An 18,695-nucleotide genomic window follows, 5' to 3' on the forward strand; every position below is an offset into this window, starting at 1 on the left:
TAAGAGTCAGGTCCAAGTCCAGAAACCAGAAATAATAATTGTTGTAGAAGTAACAACAACAACAACAACAATAATAAAAAACAATAACAACAACAGCCACCTGTTGCCTTTTTTTCTTCGGCTCGAGTTGAGTTAAACAGCGAGTGAGTCTGAGCTTTAATGGAGCTTAAAATCCAGTAAAATCACTCACACACACACGTATATAAAATATATATGTAAAAAAATAAAAATCACATTCAAACTGTGAAAGTAGTCCAAAATGCTACAGAGCAAATTACTAATCACACAAATCTGAACAAACTGCTGTAAAGGTCAAAGGTCAGGGCCCTAAGTGAGCAGTCCCTCCTCCTCACACTACACCTACGTGCAGCTGCCAAAACTAATACTCAGCTAGAGGTTCGGGCTCTTACTATGGTAGGAAAAGCATTATGTCAGTGGGATGTCCCCACGAAGATAGCAAACCAGACGCATGCGTGTGTGTGTGTGGCAGAAAACCCCATCAGCGGTGAGTTATTATAGAAGAGAAGGGGAGAAAATAGATGTCCGAGGACGAGAGCGGTCACAAGCTTGGCCGACAGGAACACACACACACACACACACACACACACACACACGTACGTATTTATATCCTTGTGGGGACATCTCATTGACATAATGCTTTCCCTAACCATCAAAAATGAATGCCTAACCCTGACCCTTACTCTAAATACCTAACCATAACCTAATTGTAACCCTGACACTAAAACCACATTTTGAGCCTCAAAAATGCCTTCAAACCTAAGGGGACCAAAATCCTGGTCCCCACGAGGGCTGTATGTCCCCACAAGTATAGTAAAACTACCAATTTTTGGTCCCCATGAAGATGTTAATACCCGTCCCGACTGACTGGCTGACTATGGAATTGCATAGTGACAACAGTATATCCTTACCAGCTGCACTTTGTTCTCCACTCTCATCCTCGTCGTTCAACTCCATCCCCAACCCCGTACTGGTACACTCATTAAAAATATGGGGCCAGTTTAGGACATACTTTAAACTCTTCTCAGCCCCATCTAACCATCTCTTTAAACCTTCGACCCAGGACGGTGGGTTTGTGGAGCGGCACAGAAGTGGAATTACTTGCTTTAAGGACCTATTCATAGCCAACAAACCAGCATCATTTGAACAACTTGCTAACAAATATATTCTTCCACCGTCACACTTTTTCAGATACTTGCAAGCCAGGCACTTTATTTGTTCCCAGACTCCAGGCTCAAGCCTCCACTATTAGAAACTATCCTACGACTCAATCCAACCAACAGAGGGCTGATTTCCCTGCTTTAGAATAAAATGTTAAATTTGAGACATACCTGTCAAAGGAGCTTGCAAAGAAAAGCGTCTGGACTTCTTTAAGTTGCTTGAAGACGTTTCACCTCTCATCCGAGAAGAGGATGAGAGGTGAAACGTTTTCAAGCAACTTAAAGAAGTCCAGACGCTTTTCTTTGCAAGCTCCTTTGACTACAATGACCTGGATGACTGAGAACCTTCACAGACATATTGAGACATACCTCTTTATCCAAGCTCAAGACACTGTAGGAAGAAGACCTAGACGTAACCTTCTCTGACGAAACATGGGCCTCCATACTCAAACATGTCAACACAACATCATTATGCGCCCGCCACTGTTTAATCCAGTTCACACGGTGCATAGAGCCCATTTCTCAACATCCAGACTGTCCCGTATCCATCCTGAAATCACTCCACATTGTGACAGATGCAAAACTGCTGAAGCCTCACTGGTCCACATGTACTGGTCTTGTCCCAGTCTCGTTCAGTTCTGGACAGATGTTTTTCATACCTGTCCAGGATTCTCAGTGTGACGCTGGCCCCCTTCTTGCTCTGTTTGGCATCAGTGGGAATGAGGTGCTTCTACGCCTCTAAAAAAACAGACGACATCTTTCTGTTCCCTGTTAGCCAGGAGGGCAATCCTACTGAGGTGGCAGGACGCTCCCCCCCACTCACAAACTGTGGTTATATGACCTCATGGCGTCAAATAAGACACTCACTCCAGAACTCTACTGGGAAATTTCAAAATTTATAAGAATTTTTCAGCAAACTCTCTTATGTCAGGTGTGGAAATCAGTGTTCAGGTGTCGGGCAGTGACCTGGGTGGGAATGAATGGGATTATTTTGCAGGGATTGTGTTACTTTGGGAAATATCATACATCTGTTTATATTTCCCTTTTTCTTTCTTTTTTTCTCCTTTTATTTGACAGCTGAAGATACATTTCTGAACCCACTTTACAGCCTAAATGTACTAGTTAACCCGAATGTACAGATCTGTAATCCTTTTTTCTTCCTGTTTAGATGTATAATATATATGTTTATATGTATAAAAGGAAAACCTCTTAATAAAAAGACCTAGTTTAAAAAAAAAAAAGTGCACATTGGAAAAGCCGTGAGGGAAACAACACGCTTGCTTGAACGCTTTACCATGACTGCGTGAAACTTACAAACCGCTTCCACTCTGATAACCGGACTCGAGCTGAAATCAATCGTTTCGACCAGATGAGCTGAACTGAAGGTCTCAACGACTCAGAGCCAGAAAGTCCTCGTGGCGATGTTTGTGTTACTCTAAGTGAGATCATCTGTTCTGATCCTCTTCAGTCAGAAGGGCGGTTAAATAAACGCCTCACACAGCCAGTTTGATCCTGGCGTGGACATCAGTCACATGTCAAAGCATTCCTCAGCTGCATTTCTGCTCGGCCTTTCAAAATAAAACTCCAAACTTTATTTAAAAACAAACAGAGATCCTATGGCAGTAAGACAAATGTGGCAGTGTTTACAGGTCTGTGGAGACGCAACAGCGTGGATGTTTATGGTCATAAGGTGGAGGCTGTTTCCTTTAAGAAGTGAATGAGAAGCAGCCCGCCATCCATCCAGTCAGGTGACAGTGAGCTCTGGGTGAGTGCTCATGATGCCCGTGATGATTTACCGTCACGGCGAGCTGTTTACACCAACCAGCTATTTAAAGGAAGCCCGACAGCCAGAGAGAGGGAGGGAGAAACAGCAAGCTGCTCAGTTCATGCTGACTGCATGTTATTAACACACACACACACACACACCTCTCCGAATTATTCTTAGAATATAAACATGGATTCAGATGGGAGCTGAAATTCATTCTTGAAGAGGTTATTTTGGACATTTAACTAAATTCAAACAGGTAAGTTACTCAAAACAGAAGAACCTGCCTGCACAGCCTGTCAGTGAACATCAGCAGCCACGCTATTGGTCAGATAAGGACAATAAACAGATCTGGACGTCCGGTCCACCTGCCTTTAGCTGGAGCTGTAGTTCTGATAGTGTACCTCATGCACACCTCTCACAGCTTTGGCCTTGACGTCGTTCCTCCTGTCCAAAACAAACTGAACGAGACAGTTCACAGTATTGTGATCACCTGACGTGTAGATGTACTAGCAGTTTAAAAACCTGCCTTATGGCCCACCTGAAGACTCATTTTTAATAATCAGCCGCCACCGTCAGCTCTGCTTTAAACTGGGCTTAGAGTGCTCCGGGGCAGCTGATGTTTACACGCAAATTCCAGCGTTTGAGTGACGTGTGAGATGCTGTGAAACCACAGTCTAACAGGAAAGCAGTGAAACCAGTCGTCCTTGTGTGAAAGCAGACGGGCAAAGCGCCCGAGCTGTGCCGGCACATAAACAAACACATGGCAGGACCAGAGAGGAGACGAGCTCAGGAGGAGGTCTGTCTGCAGCGGGGAGAGAAAACAAAGTCCAGCATTTAAACGCCGCTGAAGCCTCGCTATAGCGCTTGTGCGTCTGCTTCGCCTCAGGCCACACTGCGTCAACCTGATTCCCAAAGAAACCGCCAGTGCCGCTGGCCACCAAACTCGCCGTTTTACATCACCACCCCCGAACACAACAAACATCAGAGGATCGACCCTGAACGAGGCGCTGCAGCCCGACAATCAGCCGTGCGTGTGGAATACTACAAATGCAAACACTGCCTTTGGTCACGGTGCTTACGAGGGGCGGTCAATCAGAAGACAGCTTCCTTAAAGGGGGAGGAGCTAAGAGCATCAATGACGTTTTAACCTGACCCAACCCTCCTGACCTCAATTCTGCACTTTGATGATGTGACTCGTCTTCCTGTCGGATGCTCTTAGTGATGCTCGGGCAGATTACAATTAACATGTGGAAACTGCTCCAACTGTCTCACCTGCAGCGGTGACAGGTGTACTGAGCTGTTCACCTACATTTTCCACAGCGTCGGAGTCTTCAGCGTGCACCGCAGGGCTGGACGGCGCTGCAAGGAAGTGGAAGCAAAGCGTTCAGATGTCCCACGTCTCAGATCCCAGCTTTCACAAAACCAACAGAGGAAGACGAGCGCAGGGATGAGACACTAATGGCATCAAAGCGAACAGCAGCCGGCAGCCAGAGCTAATTGAAATTAACGAGCAGAAACCAGGAGGGAGCGGCGCTGTGTTCACAGACCCCGGGCGGAGTGGGAAAACTGAGGGGTGCCGGTCGTACAAGACAAACCGACTGAGACAGAAAAGGACCGTAAACACTCGGCTGTAACGGCTCGGTCCTCAAACAGTTTGCATAGTTCAGCTTCAGATTTATTTTCAAACTTCTAAAGCACTTAAAAACCAGACTCTGCTTATTTTCACCACTTAAGAACTGGCAAAAGAAAGAGTGGGAACAGGGCAGTAAATGAAGAGGGAGCGCCAATGTGACACTCACGCATAAGATTTTCTGCTTTGACATTAAAAAGACGACAAAGAAATCCAACCTTTACTAATACGTACGACAATGTGCTTGATACTTGTGTCTAAACTAACCCGACGACGTTTGTAGCTCAGTCCAGCAGACGCCTCCACCTGCACTCAGAGCAGATTACAACAATTTCAATGAAGCTGATTAACGATGAACTGTCGTTCTCACATAGAGAAAGTGCCGTAGAAGCTTTCGGTCTTCTGAAACTCAAAAAACTTGAGCCCAAACTCAAACACACCCTTCACAAAAAACAAATAAAAAAAGTTGAATTTATGAGGAAAAAAGATCTGAGTTTAAATGAACGTGTGATTGCTGGATGCTCGTGATGCTGTAACAATTATTTCCCCCGAAACACAAAAACAGATTGTACGGTTACCTGCTGACTGTCTGTGTGTTGGTAGCCTGGGCTGCTCAGGCATTTATTCGCTGTGTAGGTCTATAAGATTCAGCCGTTTCTGAGAACAACCCAGTGCACACATTAAACTTCGTGCAAAACTGATTACTGCAAACAGCATGAAGGCTGGAGGACCGAGGCAGAGATCCACCGTCACCTGAATCCTGAGTCCACGATCGAGGTGGGGAGGAGACGGCTCCGTTAACGAGCTGGACACGGAGGGGAGGGGTCAGGATGGAGGTCAGGGGCCATCACCACTGCCCCCACCAGCTAGGAGGATTAGGAAAAACAAATCTGCCTGAAGAATGAAGGAGGAACTGAAACAGACGTCTGACAGTTCTTCCTATGAATCAGTCAGACAACCTCAGACTTCCTTTAAACAACAACAGATTTCCTAAAGGAGACTAACTTCAACTAGTTAACTTCTGCTAAAAACAAACTGACAGAATGAAGTCATACTTATGTAGAGAGCTGTGGTCAAACAGAACTAAAGAAATCATTTCTGTCTATAAATGTCCAGGAAATGTGTGTTTGGTCTGCAGATGCTCCAATACATCATCTTTACTTCATGCTTGAAATTTCACTTCAATTTTCTTTACACAGCACCAAATCACTTAAAGTAAAGACCCCACAATAATACCAGAGTGAGACAAACTTGACTGGAGCCAGTTGGTGACACCAACTCTGCTTCAAACACTGTCAAGTCTTGTTTTGTAACGAGGTTTTGTGATGAGGGGACAGAAAGCTCCGATTCCTCTGCTGTGGTTTGGTGAGACTTCAGATATCTGAAGTCGAGGAAATCAGCCCTGTTCGTTGCAGTCACATGACCGCACGAGTAATCACATTTAAAAGAGCCGGTTTGACGTGAAGCAGAGAGGGTATTCATCTGTCTTCATGGGGGGGGGGGGGGGGGGGGGTCTGCTGAATTATTTACTGGGATGGGTGGTGTGTATTTAAAGCTGAGATCGATACCACTGAAGGTCTGCTGGAGCCGCTGGAGGAAGGACGAGGTCGAAGCATAGAGGAGGTTTCGACCTTCAGCTGATGTCGATAAATTCAGCTATTTGCATTCATCAGTTTGGGAATTCATAGGGAGCATTTTACACTACGTTCCAACATCCAACAAGCTGCAGGCTTACATGCTTACAGAAGCAGCGGGTGGGCAGCTCAGTCGTTCACACAGACTGCTGCAGGCCAGTTCAAACTATGTTCTGACAACACAAACCTTTAACACAACTCTCAGCATCACAAGCTGAAGCTGAGGCGTCTCCTTCAGGGTGATTTACATCATACATCGTTATTTTCCAGATTAAGACACAAAACAAGTTCTGGATCAAAAACAGGCCAGAAGAGGAAGAACATTAAACATTACTTGTAAAAAAAATGTTTCATTAGTTCAGCTTTGTGTTAAAATATAAATATTTCAAAGACATTTTTCACTAAATTACAAAACCTGAGTGAGAAAGAAAAATCATCTGAATCACCATCAAAGATTTCACCTAGAAAAATCTCCAACCAAACTTTTATTATATATATTCCTTAAACAGTATTCATTATAAATCAGCCCGAGCCCTCCTCGGTATCCAAGCAGCCCATCAGGGGTCCTCGGCCCACACTTTGGGTCACCATGTTAGAAAAAGTAACGCATGGACACAAACTGATTCATCTACACCCGAGTGACCTCTGCCACAAATCCAGGAGAAGGAAAAACGCTCAGGAGGAGGACATGAAATCTCTCTGCAGGGACGGAGGTGAAGAATCGTCCCTCTGTGCGCTCAGCTCCCATTTACTGCCTTTATTTATCTGCACAGAGGCTGGCCGCATGGAGGGGGAGGGGGGGAGGAGGAGGAGGGTGGATTGCATGTTTTCCTCCCTGGCTCAGCCACTCTGTCTCCAGGCTGCTGGGGGGAGAGGAGGAGGAGGGAGGCGAGGCAGACAGAAGGGAGCGCTGGAGATGTGAAACCCGATCTCCTTTCCTCCTTCCTACCTTCATCCCTCCTCCTCTTCCTCCTCCAGCAATGCCACCTCGCCAGAGAGCCTCCGAGACTCCGAGTAATCTGATCCCCAGCCTGCCAGACTGGAAACCCACTCCGAGAAAAGGATGGAGGGAGGGAAGGAGGAGGAAAAGGAGAGGTGGAAATAGAGCAGAGGAAAAGGGAGAGATCCCCGAGCTCAACCTCCGAGGGTGGAAAGTCTCCCAGGAGAGGGAAAACTGAGACGGAGCGCTGGGAAGGAGGAGAAACAGATGGGGGGGGGGGGGGGGGGGGGGAAGCTCAGTGAGTTTGTAAAGCAGCTTTTAATAACAGCTGGGCCCGAAAAGGAGCCTGAACAACCAGAAGACTGCTTTCAGCTCTCCTGTGTGCTCGCTGCTCACCATCAGCCTGCCTCAGTGTTTAAGGTTATCGTGGAGAAATAACGCCAGCACCAGACAAACACCCCGAGCATCAAAACGACACAAACTGAGCATGAAAACCCTAAATCAGACGCCGCGAGCGTGTCGCACAGCAGCACGCCAACTTTAACAGAACATCTGATTCCAGCAGCGAGCTGGGCCGTGAGTTTTAAGGCCCCACCCACCGCCGACCGCGTCACCTGACGTTGTAAAACCAGCAGCTAGCTGCCGTGTCACGATGATTCACAAATAATGAATCATTAACAAATCGCCTACAGTTTCTGCAGCCGCCTGTGCCTGATATTAATAATTTTGTGTTCTCGTTTATACTTTCTTCTCTTGGGCGACTGCACGGATGTGAAACAGCGACACACACGTCGCCAGCGTTTCCTCTGACCACCTCGTGGCTCACACCGCTCAGAGTCCCGGATCTTCTGTTATTCCAGTTTTATCCACAAAAACAATCAGACAGGCCAGAGCTGCCTGTTAGTCCACACACTGCTGCTAAAAATAATGGTTTGACTTTTGAACATTGAAGCTGGCAAACATGTGATGAGACTGTTGTCTACTGGTGGTGGTCAGAGGGCCCGGCCTCTGTCAGTGCGCCCCAGGGTGGCTGTGGCTACACTGTAGCTGCCATCACCAGTGTGTGAATGTGTGTGTGAATATGTAAAGCGCTTTGGGGTCTTTAGGGAGTAGTAAAGCTATACAAATACAGGCCATTTACCAAGAGCTGTTTACGACATCTTAAAAAGCCTCACAGACGTGTTTCAGATGAAGAGAAAAGTTTCTGCTGTTCATTTTTTTTTTCATCCATTATCTAATCCTATTTAACCCTTGTATGGTGTTCGGGTCTGTGAGACCCGTTTTCAGTTTTTCTCAAAAGAAAAATTAAACAATTAATTATTTTTTCAACCTGAAATTCATTGGCTTTGGCTTATTTTCTCTGAAGAACATAAATCTGAACTAATTTTCAATGACCTCATACTGTACCTCCCCCCACGCATTTACATTACATACAAGGTGTTCGGGTCCACTGGACCCAGGTCTAATAAAAGTGTTGAAAGTGCAGGTCCTGTGTTCCCACACTCTGTCCTCCTCCTTTCTGGTGCTGCTGATAGTGTTTTCTTCCCCTCCTGCTCCGCACAAAGTTGCAGCATTGTTGAAAATTCAACTATAAACACCGTCTGCTCTGACATTCCCGCACATTTTACCCTCTTTCTTGAGGGATCCAAATTTTATTTTCTCATACCCTGTCCCACCTGCAAATTAGGGGCATAATACTATAAATAAGACTTTGCCAGTGTGGTTCTTTATCACAACTGATCAAGATGGCAAAAGATTATCTGCTGCGAGGGCCATCCAATTGATTTTGGAAGAGAGAGGAGCTTCAGATGATGATGTTGACAAAGAGGTTTCAGAATATTTCACATTTCTGAAAATTCAGAGTCTGACAGTGACTTTGAAGAAGAGGATGAGGTTGAGCACCATTTAGTAACAAAACGAAGACGAGTACCCCATCTGCTGCCAGCTCCAGGACCAGAACAAGCCCACCAGACAGCAAGTGAAGAAATATGGATGTCAATAACTGGTGAAATTGAATTTGTCTTCTTGCCCAAGAAATGAGCCACCCTGCAGAGCTGTTACTGTGATAAGCCAGGGCCAACACGGCTGGCAGTTACTCATGTGCAGGACATCAAGTCATCATTTGAGCTTTTCATCCCAGATTCCATCCAGAAAATTATTCTGGATTGCAGTAATCTAGAAGGAAGGTGTGTTTTTGGAGAGAGGTGGAAGGAGACCAAATTAATCTAAGAACCCCAAAGGCCTACTTTGGGGTTTTTATCCTTGCAGGAGTTTTAAGGTCCAAAGGGGAATCCAAAGAATCCCTGTGGGATGCAGAAACCGGCAAGAACCTTTCCGTGCATCAATGTCTCTGGAAAACTTCCACAAAATTTCCAGGATTATCCGTTTTGATAACCGAGACGACAGACCAGCTCGACGGCAGAGAGACAAGCTAGCTGCCATCAGGACAGTGTGGGATAAGTGTGTGCACCACCTCCCCCTGTTTTACAACCCTGGGCCTAATGTCACCATTGATGAGCAGCTGATGCCATTTAGTTGTGAAACATATTGCTTCACGTGTAAATGTGTTGTGTCTTTACACTCACTCCACTTGATTATAATGGATTTATTTTTTTATAACATTTTATAAAAAAAAACCAAAAAACGAGAAGCACATTAATTCATAAATGTGATCTAACAAAGGTAAAGGGAAAAAATTAACCATCTTTGCTGTTCATATGTCTTGTAATTGGGATGAAGTAAACATCTGTTGAGTAATTTAACATAAAATTGTTTGATAGTGTTAATTTGGAAAGCCAAAACTCTAGCGGGTCCACCAGACCCATGAACACTGGCTGAGTAACAAAAATATGAACACCACACAAGGGTTAATAACAGACAAACCAGCAAAGTAACGCGTTCTTCCACCCGAGCCACACGGCGAGTCTGAGTTTTAAAATTCAAATACAAGGACAGGGCTTATCTGTGGGACAACAAACTTCAAAAGTCAGATTTATCTCCATCATCTTCTTTTCTTTATAGTTTGAACACAAAATTCCCACAAACACAGTCTGACGTGTGTGCAGGGATGGCATTTTCCTGTATCACAGACTCAAACTGGGATTTTTTAGCCATACCACATCAACCACCATCACAGCTACGGCCCGTCTCCAGGGTGATTCACCTCCTCTGGTTTTCTTTCTGAGCGCCTGAGAAGACATAACCGAGGGCGCGGTGACTCACGTTGCGGTCACGACGATATACCTGCTGCTCGGTCCGTGGCTTTTTGTCAGACCCGGGGACCACGAGTAGCCGTTTCCCACGTTGAGCAGTTTCAAAAATGGTGGTTTTGATTTTCGTGATTTAGACGCGCTCGTGACTCATCGAGTGACGCCACTGACCAGCCAATCGATGGCATGCAGCCTGACAACGTCACATTTTAATATCTGTACGAATCGCTTTGGGACCCCTGGCGAGCAGGTACTATGACCTAATGGAAAACCCTGAAAACCGCGGGGAGTCGATCCGAGCAGGTACGAATGGGAACGGGGCTCAAGTGTAGTGGTGCAGGCCGGGAACAGAGACGGGAGCAAGCTCGTGGGGGAAAGAGAGGAAATGATTGAAAACGTCAAACGAGCACGTGGCTGCATTTCAGTGATACTCAGACTGCAGAGCTCAGCAATGACAACATCAGCAGCTGGATAAAGGTTTCCAACTGGTCCTTCAACTCACGTGTTCTCCATAGTAGCAGAAATGCATAAAAATGAGGCTTTTATGAAAACACTGAATAAAAATGACTTCTTGAAAGACAATAAATGTACAGTTCAGTATACGAAGTGTGTTTGAATGGCAGAGATGAGCCATGGCTGAACGGGACTCACAGGCCTGAGTGTGCACTTCAGAATTATTCAATGTTTTAAGTTCAGCTAAAGTCAGTTTTATTTGCAAAGGACCAACTTACAAGAAACAGTCACATTTAAGGTGTTTTATACTGTAAATACTGACAGCCCAACAATCAGACGACCTCCTGTGAGCAAACACTTGGTAACAGTGGGAAGGAAGACCTCCCTCAGGCTGCGTCCACACTGGCCCAGATAGATTTGAAAATGGCGTTTTCGTCTGAAAACGCTCCGCGTCCACACTAGCGTGTTCAGTTGTTTTCACAGAGTTGTGCGTCCACACTGAAATGGCCGAAAACGCTTACGTTCCAGTGCTGCACATGTGTGAAGCGCAAGAAGATTTGCCCTGCCTCATTTCTGTCTGCCGCTTATTTACTTCCGTCTCTTTGAAACGTGGCAGCAGAATGTTGAGGAAAAGCACCGAGTTTGTTAAATGGACTCACAATGAGGTGGAGTCGTTGCTGCGAGTAACACAAAAGTACAAAGTTGCAAAAGCGAGTGAGAATTAGAAAAAGGAAGAAAAGCTCTGGAGCAGACTGATATGAAGTCTCCGTTTTCTCTGTCCACACTGCGACACATAAGCACCTTCAAATGTATTCGTTTTCGAGAGCGTTTTCAAAACGCTGTTTTTTCCTTCGGGGAAAACGCCGTCTCAGTGTGGACGGGCGGCCAAAACGGAGAGAAAACAGTGTGTTTTCAAACAAAGACGCATTAGTGTGGACGTAGCCTCAGGCTCAGGAAGGGGAGGCCATCTCAGACTGCTTGGAGGTTGGGAAGGTTGTGTGACCTGGACCCCATTCACAAAAGAGCTCACTAATGCCCCCTCCCCTTTTGTTTGATAAAAAGTCAAACTTTCAAAATAAAAGCGTGAGGCTTGTCCGTGATTAAACGGACGACTGTTTGAAGATGACAAACACACCTTTGCACACTTGGCTAAGAAAATGTAATCTGTGGCTGCACAAGGACAGGGTTCAGCTACCCTGCAAGACTCCATTAGCATTAACTGGTGTTTTTCTGTACACTGGTCTGGTCCCAGTGCAGAGGACTGGTGTCATTTTATAAGTATAGATCATTTAATTATGGGATAACAGAAGAAATCACAAATCCCTGGGAACGTCTTTAGGTTTCAAGAAGACAAAAAGAATTAAAAAACAAAACAAAAACAACTTTCACTTGAAACTTTAAAGAGTTTTTTATGTTTCTTTTTGTTTTAAACTATAAACATGACTCAAAAAATAAAGATTCAGTGGTTTTATGACACAAAGAGGAGGTGGTGGAGGAGGCGGCGACTGCCAGTCTTATCTTTTTCAGACCCCCCCCCCCCCCCCCCTTCTCTCTCTCTGTTTCTCTTGTTGTGGCCTCGCTCACTCGCCTGCTGTCAGTGTTATTTCGGTTACAGCGATCTGGGCTTGGCTGAGGAATGTACAGCTGCCTGACATACGGATAATACTAGATTTTAATTTCTAACACCCCCTCTCTGCCCTGCCGTGTGCCTCTGCTCCCTATCAGGGAGGAGGAAGAGGAGGCGGCCTGCAAAGGTAGAGGCTGTGAGAGCAACAACGACATCGATGCTTTCTGTAGACCTTTTTAAAATACAGGAAACTTAAATGATGCTTTATATTTATTATAACAGAGTACGTGAGGCTGCAGGCAGGAAAAAGGAACCTGAAGACATCATTTGGTGGTTTCAGCCGTTTACACTGTGGAGGTTTGGATGCGTGCACAGACTGTCTGGTTTCTGTTTGTTAGCATCTCAAAGCTAACTACTCAACAGACCACAGACGGACATCCAGCTTAGACACCCTTAGACTTTAAACACAACACTCTTTAAAGACTTTGGATGCACTAAACAGAACTCAGACACAGTTAAAGCTTCTAAACATGTTAAAAACCCCTACAAGGCTATATACACCTTTACAGATTCTACAGGCTTTTAAAAATACTCAAACAGGCATTAAACAATATTAAAAGATTCTGTACCATTAACAGAGTTAAAGACGCAGCAAAAGACAAAACAAAGAAGACGACCCAGAGGGTTGGCATCTACTTTCGGCAACATTTCTAAAGCTTCTTCTTCCTGATTGTCACTGAAGACCTTTTAATGACCCATATGCAGGAGGCAGATAAATGCCAGCAGCCAGGTCTCACAGGGGCAGCCAAACAGGTTTTCCTCCTCTCCTCAGCAGCCATTAAAAGACGCCACCTAAAGCGATGCGGGTCAAAAATGTTTATCTGAGGCCCATTCGAGGCATCAGCAGTCGGCTTACAGTGAAAATAATATGTGTGTTATTATCCCTGCATCCATATTCAGTAAGCAAACATGCAAACAACCAGGAAATCAGCACCAAACACCCAAATACTCGTGTATTTTGTATATCTAAAGGTTGTGGTCTAATAATCAAACAGACGGTCGTTAGCATGTACGAGGATCGCTTCATGCAGGATTTTACTGCAACCATCCCAACACGCTGCAGTTCTCATGCCACAAACTCTTCAGGCGATGTTCGACCATGTGCCTCTATAATCATATCATCGGCACCAACGCTGGTATAAAACTTGGACTGATATTATAGCGTCATGTTGTCATGTTTAAGTTCCCTAATGTGTGCAACAGCAAGACAAGGCCAGACATGTCTGAGAGCGAGAGCAGCCTGTGATGATGATGATTTAGTACCTAAAGCAGGAGCTACTTCAACACCCAGCACACACCATCGAGCAGATGCTGCAAATCACATGTAAACACATGTAAACTCCAGTGCTAACGCCTCGTCACTGTCTGTAAAGTCACTGCTTTTACATTTACAGACGCTGCTGCAGAGATGCAAGCATCACTGGTAGGATGATCCCAAATGTTCTAGAAATATTGTGACATAACTCATATCGCCCACTCCTGCTGTAAATTAAACTAATGTTTGGCAATTTCATGTCATTCACCCACACAAGGCGGGCAGTTCGGGCTTCAGTGTTTTCCCTGCACATCTGGACTCGCTCTGCCTCCAGAGCCAAAAACGCTTCAACAGTTATTTTTACATTTCACACTAACGTCTGACACAACGACTCTGAAAACCTCACATCACATTTCATCTTAAGAGAATTCTAAGGACTCTAAAGACCACTTGGATTAAATTATTATTGTTGTGACGTTAAATCTCCTCTTTATTATTTCTGCATTGGTCATCAATGATCAAACACGACAGGGGTGAGTAAACGCACATATGAGCTGAACATGACAGAGCATCGTTAAAGAGCTCACACACCGTTTTTACTGAATAAAACAAACTGGTCCAGGTAACTGTGCTCGCTTTTACCCACATACTTCTCCTACAGTGTCGGCCTCGTGTTTGAGATTTTCATATGAGCAAACACCCTGAGAGTCTGTGCTGCAACGAAACCTGGAGGACGTCTACTGAATCAAGGCCACAGATGAATGTGCCTCATGATTGGGCTGTTCCAGTAATGGTTTTATATACAGGTGATTAAACTGTTCCCAGTATGAGCTGCCAGATGTGGTTGAATGTTAGATCCTGCAGTTTAACAGAAACCGTGAGTTAAAAATCAAGCCCCCCCCCAAATGTAAAATGAGTTTGACACACCTGGATTAGAGGACGGCTTCACTGTTTCACACAGTGCTGGGCAGGTGGATGTGCAGGTGTTTAGTTTTTTATTAGAGAAAGGTGTGAATGACATCACATTAAAGGTGCTCAGGAATCAGCTGCCTCTCCGGGAACTCTTTCATCCTGCTGTTGCACTACAGCAGCACTTTTTTAAGCTGATTTAAAATCTGTGATGTCTGATAAACAGATTATTGGAAAGATTACTCCCATGTCCGCGCATTTTAAAAATAGGAAATGGCCTTAGTTTAAATTTAAAGTATTTTAAACAAGTACTTTAAGATTTTTTTAAGGAGGTACAAGAAAATAAAAGTGACTCTTTCATGCTGCCTTATAAAACCTCTCAGATTGCAAAGACATAAAAGCCGCGATAGTTAATCGATTAGTCGATCAGTGAACTGTATTGATTATGAGCTGCAGACACGTGAACGATTAAAAGCGAGAAACATGGCGGAATAAACAAGAGACAGAACTAAGATCAAAACCACCTTAAAACACGCCGAAGCAGCCTGGAAACCTGGAGCTCACAGGTGGCTTTACCTGACTGCTCAGGTGGGTCAAAAATCAGAGTTTAAAGCAGGTAAACATACAGAAACACGGCTGCCCAGCCCACGATGCTAACCAGGTTAACAACACTGAAGGTCAGCAACGAAAAGCGCCGTAAAAAAACTTTGACAACAAACTTTAACCAGTTTTTCTTCTTCGTTTCAGCACCTTAAACCCGCTCAGAGCTAACTCGGAGCTAGCAGCGCTAACAGGAATGCGGCTAACCGAGCTGGAAACAAATTCTCCCGAAACAAACTTCACCAAACGCCCCCGAAAACACCCCTACACCCCAAAATAGTCCGAATCTAGGGTTTAAATAAAGCCCCTGTGAGTTTAAAGCGATAATCTGTCACTTTTTAAATCAAAAACGAGCCAAATTTCTGCTGCAGCAAAACTACAGCCAACTTTTTTTTTCCACGACAGCAGTTAGAGAAGGAGGGGATGCGTCTATCTGCTGGCACAGAAATAAAATCTGTACACGAATAAAATTTAATTCTCATTTTTTAACTTACATCCACAGTTAAACACACTAAAATTATTTTACACCCACACACACACGGGTCTACTTAAAGCTGCTTCACTGAAAAATAAAAATCCTAAGGGAGTGCGTGTGCTCCAGTAAATAGACGACGCTCAGATCCGCCGTCTGGACTGAAGTTTGGGATCGTTTGACTCACCTTTCTTCCTGTGTCTTTACTGTCTCCTGGATGTTCGAACCTTTTTCCCCCGCGTTACTTCATCCTGTAAGTCCGGTTCGAGCTCGCGCCAGCCTCCGTTATCCCGCACAGAAATCTATATTTCCAGACGTTTTTCGTTGGCGTCCCCCGCTCCGTGCGCTCCGCTCGCCTCTGCGGGTTTGCGCTGCTGTTGGACAGAAAAGCGAATACCAGGCAGAGATCGTCTCCTGAACTCGCGATGACTCACTGTGCAGCACAAAACACCCAGCCGAACTTCCGGTCGGAACGAGGGGTGTGTGGAAAATTTGCACGCGCTCACTGTTTCACCTCTCAGGTAACTTCAGAGGACCTGAGGTTTTGAGTGGCCCAGGTGTGAGGCTCTCGCGTTCTCCTATTTTCACTCCTTAAAAAAACCCAAACAATTATTTTTCTATTTTCTTCCTTTTTCTCTTTGTCCAGCATTATTTGCATCCTGTGTACCTGAATGACCTGCAAGTTAGAACATGTGTGTAGTATGAAGGATTCATTAATAAGTGCAATGTTATGCGTGCAATTGAACTGAATTTGCTGGAGGAACCCACCCGATGGATTAATAAAGTTTTATCCAATCCAATCTAATCCAGTACTAGGAAGTGTATTACCACCCTCACTATGATTGCTACATTCCTTCCTTTATTTCTATTTTCCTTTTTTTATTTGCTTTGTCTATATCTTGTAAAAAGTGTAACTTGACCTGGAGGGCTCTGCACAATAATTCCAGTGTGCATGGACTGTTGGTCCTGTGCGCAAATTGCAAATAAAAACCTTCAATCTAGAAATAGAATTACCTGGTCCTGATCATCAGAATCAGAAGACTTTATTTATCCCCAAGGGGCCAATTAACCAACAACAGAGCAGCACAACGCTGAAGACAAGGACAATAAGAAGAGGCAAAAGGAGTGAGATAATAAATAAATAAAAGTATATGGACAAATAAATGAGTGCCTCAGTGGTTGTGATTTGGCTTATGTTAATGAACTATGACATAAATCATCACGTTCGTTATGACTATAAAGAACTGTCTTCTTTTGGTATTTTCGGGGGCAAAGGAAACACATGTTGTAAAATCTCATTCTAATTATTTCAGTCTCAATGATTCAGCAAAATAAAAAATAAAGAAAGTATAAATGCTGAGCTTCACCATTGCAAATAATAATAATAATACTATTATATGAGGTATATGTAATACTGATTCAAATGCTAATTTAAAACAATAAATAAAATGTTATTAATTCAAAACATGGTATTTGATGATACAAATGTATGTTTGGGCTTCCTGTCGGTTCTAAAAGCTGAGCGACATATTTTCTTTTTCTATCTTTACAAAAACACATAAATACACAATCCTCCGAGTCAGCATCGTATCTGAGGTTTTGTTATACATCTGGAAAGTTGATTTAAAAATAATTTATAAACTTACTTTATATTTTTAGCCACTGGCAATCTGGGGCTTTAACAAAAATAACTGCCTAGAAAGTCAGTGATGTAGTCTAAGAGCTGTTTTTGGTGGCAGAGTGAGATCTCTTCCCTTCTTCACTCCTCTCTGAGTCCAATCTCTGCTGCTCAAAAACCCGCAGGCTTTTATTTTGAAATGCAATCAGGAGAGGGTACTAGCTCCATCTGGTGGCTCCAAAACGAACAGCATTATCATCGCTCAACAAGAACGACGATCGTTATCATGATGACGATGGTCAGACGATGAGGATGATGATGAGTATGATGTGTGGGTGTGACAGTCATGTGTTTCGTTTGGAGTTACAGAAAACTGATGACAGATAAAAATGAAAGAGATTTGTTTCTCTGAATATTTGCTGCCTCCAAACCATCAACGTGTCTTTTAGACCCCATTCCTACAAAACTGCTCAAAGAAGTCCTGCCATTAATTAATGCTTCGATCTTAAATATGATCAGCCTATCTCTAATGATCAGCTATGTACCACAGGCCTTCAAGCTGGCTGTAGTTAAACCTTTACTCAAAAAGCATCTCTAGACCCAGCAGTCTTAGCTAATTATAGGCCAATCTCCAACCTTCCTTTATATCAAACATCCTTGAAAGAGTAGTTGTCAAACAGCTAACAGATCATCTGCAGAGGAATGGTTTATTTGAAGAGTTTCAGTCAGGTTTCAGAGCTCAGCACAGCACAGAAACAGCTTTAGTGAAGGTTACAAATGATCTTCTTATGGCCTCTGACAGTGGACTCATCTCTGTGCTTGTCCTGCTAGACCTCAGTGCAGCGTTCGATACTGTCGACCATAATATCCTATTAGAGTGATTAGAACATGCTGTAGGTATTACAGGTACTGCACTGCAGTGGTTTGTATCATATCTATCTAATAGACTCCAGTTTGTGCATGTAAATGGAGAGTCCTCTTCACCCACTGAGGTTAATTATGGAGTTCCACAGGGTTCAGTGCTAGGACCAATTCTGTTTACATTATACATGCTTCCCTTAGGCAGCATCATTAGAAGACATAGCATACATTTACACTGCTATGCAGATGACACCCAGCTCTATCTGTCCATGAAGCCAGATAACACACACCAATGAGTTAAACTGCAGGAATGTCTTAAAGACATAAAGACCTGGATGGCCGCTAACTTTCTGCTTCTTCATTCAGATCAAACTGAGGTTATTGTACTCGGCCCTGAAAAGCTTAGAAATATGGTATCTAACCAGATTCTTACTCTGGATGGCATTACCTCGGCCTCCAGTAACGCTGTGAGGAACCTTGGAGTCATTTTTGACCAGGACATGTCCTTCAACGCACATATTAAACAAATATATCAGACTGC

The 18,695-nt window shown here is 44.1% G+C and overlaps 1 protein-coding gene across 1 annotated transcript in view; it reads right to left on the reverse strand.

The window, feature by feature from the left end:
- bmpr1aa (bone morphogenetic protein receptor, type IAa) overlaps nucleotides 1-16,092 on the reverse strand; it is a 40,560-nt gene extending 24,468 nt beyond the window's left edge. Inside the window, exon 1 of the mRNA XM_082557638.1 lies at nucleotides 15,863-16,092. The gene's annotated coding sequence lies outside the window, so the exon portion shown is untranslated. The remainder of the gene's footprint in view (nucleotides 1-15,862) is intronic.
- Nucleotides 16,093-18,695: the final 2,603 nt, after the last annotated feature.

Source organism: Aulonocara stuartgranti (assembly GCF_965226115.1).
Source record: "Aulonocara stuartgranti genome assembly, chromosome: 13".
NCBI lineage: Eukaryota > Metazoa > Chordata > Actinopteri > Cichliformes > Cichlidae > Aulonocara > Aulonocara stuartgranti.